Source organism: Etheostoma cragini, chromosome 2 (genome assembly GCF_013103735.1).
Source record: "Etheostoma cragini isolate CJK2018 chromosome 2, CSU_Ecrag_1.0, whole genome shotgun sequence".
Classification (NCBI taxonomy): Eukaryota; Metazoa; Chordata; class Actinopteri; order Perciformes; family Percidae; genus Etheostoma; species Etheostoma cragini.
Window position 1 is genome coordinate 29,318,584 of NC_048408.1, and position 2,591 is coordinate 29,321,174.

At 48.5% G+C, this 2,591-nt stretch overlaps 1 protein-coding gene across 1 annotated transcript in view; it reads right to left on the minus strand.

Annotated features, from left to right (window-relative positions):
* wipf2a (WAS/WASL interacting protein family, member 2a) overlaps positions 1 to 2,591 on the minus strand; it is a gene marked incomplete at its 5' end in the record, with an annotated part of 23,820 nt that overhangs the window by 18,380 nt on the left and 2,849 nt on the right. The window lies entirely within an intron of this gene.

Below are 2,591 nucleotides of genomic sequence, written 5' to 3' on the forward strand. Positions count from 1 at the left end.
GTCTTAAGTGTCGGAAGTGTGTGTGTCTGTGTCTTAAGTGTCGGAAGTGTGTGTGTCTGTGTCTTAAGTGTCGGAAGTTTGTGGTCTGTGTCTTAAGTGTCGGAAGTGTGTCGTCAGTCCGGAAGTGTGACAGTGAGTGAGTGAGTGTGTGTGAGTGAGAGAGACCCTCGAAATTGAACTCTCTTTTCCGAGGGAGACGTGGCCCAGACGGCACACCGGTTACAATTTAAACAGAACATACAACATGGCCGAAATCACACATGGAGGAAAGGAACAGGTCACATGTGGCAGCTGCATTTTTGAATCACATGACATTTTAACATGGCCTTAAATTCATTTAATGGGTCTAGATCATTTAGATGGAGCAAGTTTTGCAAATTATTCCAAGACCACGGAGCAAAGTAAGAGAAGGCTCTTTTCCCCCAGCTCAGTAAAAACCCTTGGAGCCTGGTAAGAGCGCCACCTGGTGGACCGGAGATGAAAACGGCTGGAAGTCAGCTTGAGGAGATTACATAAATATGCCGGCAGTTTACCCAACATGGCCTCGTATAGAAAAATATACAAATTAAGTAGTCTACGTAGACCTGGTGACGGCCAGCCTGCAGGTTCATACAGCGTACGATGATAACGGGTTAAGAAGAGCAGAGGACTATGGGACCCGGGATCCAACGGGTGGCGAGGACCGTGGGACCCGGGATCCAACGGGTGGAGAGGACCGTGGGACCCGGGATCCAACGGGTGGAGAGGACCGTGGGACCCGGGATCCAACGGGCGGAGAGGACCGTGGGACCCGGGATCCAACGGGCGGAGAGGACCGTGGGACCCGGGATCCAACGGGCGGAGAGGACCGTGGGACCCGGGATCCAACGGGCGGAGAGGACCGTGGGACACGGGATCCAACGGGCGGAGAGGACCGTGGGACCCGGGATCCAACGGGCGGAGAGGACCGTGGGACCCGGGATCCAACGGGTGGCGAGGACCGTGGGACACGGGATCCAACGGGTGGAGAGGACCGTGGGACCCGGGATCCAACGGGTGGAGAGGACCGTGGGACACTGGATCCAACGGGTGGAGAGGACCGTGGGACACGGTCTCCAATGGGTGGAGAGGACTAGAGGCAGCATGCATGTAGTCCAAAACACTTAAAAACGTAGCCTACACAAGTGTTTTTCTGGCTAATGTGTTAAAACAAGTTTTATTTCTAAAATAAAACCCCAGCCTTAGTTTCAGCTTCTTTTTTTTTAAACAAGCTTTTCCACATGAACTTTGAAAGAAGGTGAGAGAGAGAGAGATTCAAAACCTTATCCGGACTAAACTTTAAATCAACATATGTTCCTTTAGATCTTAACTATAATTCAGAAATTCAGCTTTTTTTTTTTTTAACTTAAAAAATAAATGAGGTTTATTGGCAATGAATTCCAGGGATAAGTGTAAAACTAGTGAGGGGAAAAGTGCAATTAAATCACGTAAACATGTAGATAAAACATTAAAAGCATCGAGGGGTCAACAGGAAGACACGAGGGTTTAAAAGATGAAACATGCTTTTATTGAACATTTCTATTTCATATTTAAGCTTTTTTTCCCTTTTCTTCCCAATATTTTCTCTTATTGTTGAACCCATTTATTATATTAACTATACTGTGCAGCACACTATATTTTCTTCAATTTTAATTGTCTTTGTTTCTCCAGGAGAGTATCGTCTCACTTGCCCTGAGACAATAGAGGCAGTAGAGGGTGAAGACGTCACCCTACGGTGTCACCTGGACCCCCCCGACAACTTGTCTGGCTACGCGATAGACGTGGCGAGAGAGAGAGATGACCACGGTAAATATGACGACGTCTACGCCTATCGCGATGGAAAGGACAAACTGGACGACCAGGTGGATCGATACAAGAACAGAACACACCTCAACCATGAGGCCCTGGGCGGAGGAGACTTGGTGCTGACCCTCTTGTTGGTGAATCGGTCCGACAGCGGATCGTACAGAGTCTACGTCAGAAAGCTGGGAGCCTGGTCTGTTGTTAACGTCATTGTTGGTGAGCACGCTGAGAATTAGATTTATTAGAGGGGATATCCTGATGAAGTTGAATGTTTTTTTCTTTTAAAACAGTTTGCAAAGAGAAATGATTCAAGCACATCTGGCCCTCTAGTCTCGTCTGACCCTCTAGTCTCGTCTCGTCTGGCCCTCTAGTCTCGTCTGGCCCTCTAGTCTCGTCTGACCCTCTAGTCTCGTCTCGTCTGGCCCTCTAGTCTCGTCTCGTCTGGCCCTCTAGTCTCGTCTCGTCTGGCCCTCTAGTCTCGTCTCGTCTGGCCCTCTAGTCTCGTCTCGTCTGGCCCTCTAGTCTCGTCTCGTCTGGCCCTCTAGTCTCGTCTCGTCTGGCCCTCTAGTCTCGTCTCGTCTGGCCCTCCAGTCACGTCAAATCTAGCTTTACAGATTTTAAAATTGATTAATAGAATTCTACATTTTTTGTTTTTGTTTGTAATCACGTGATTGTTACTTTAATTATCCCCTAGCGGAAAGTTCAAGGTCCCAGTAGCTTACAGACATCACACACCAGGGCTGCAGTCAAGACCAGGACTAGTTAGAGTC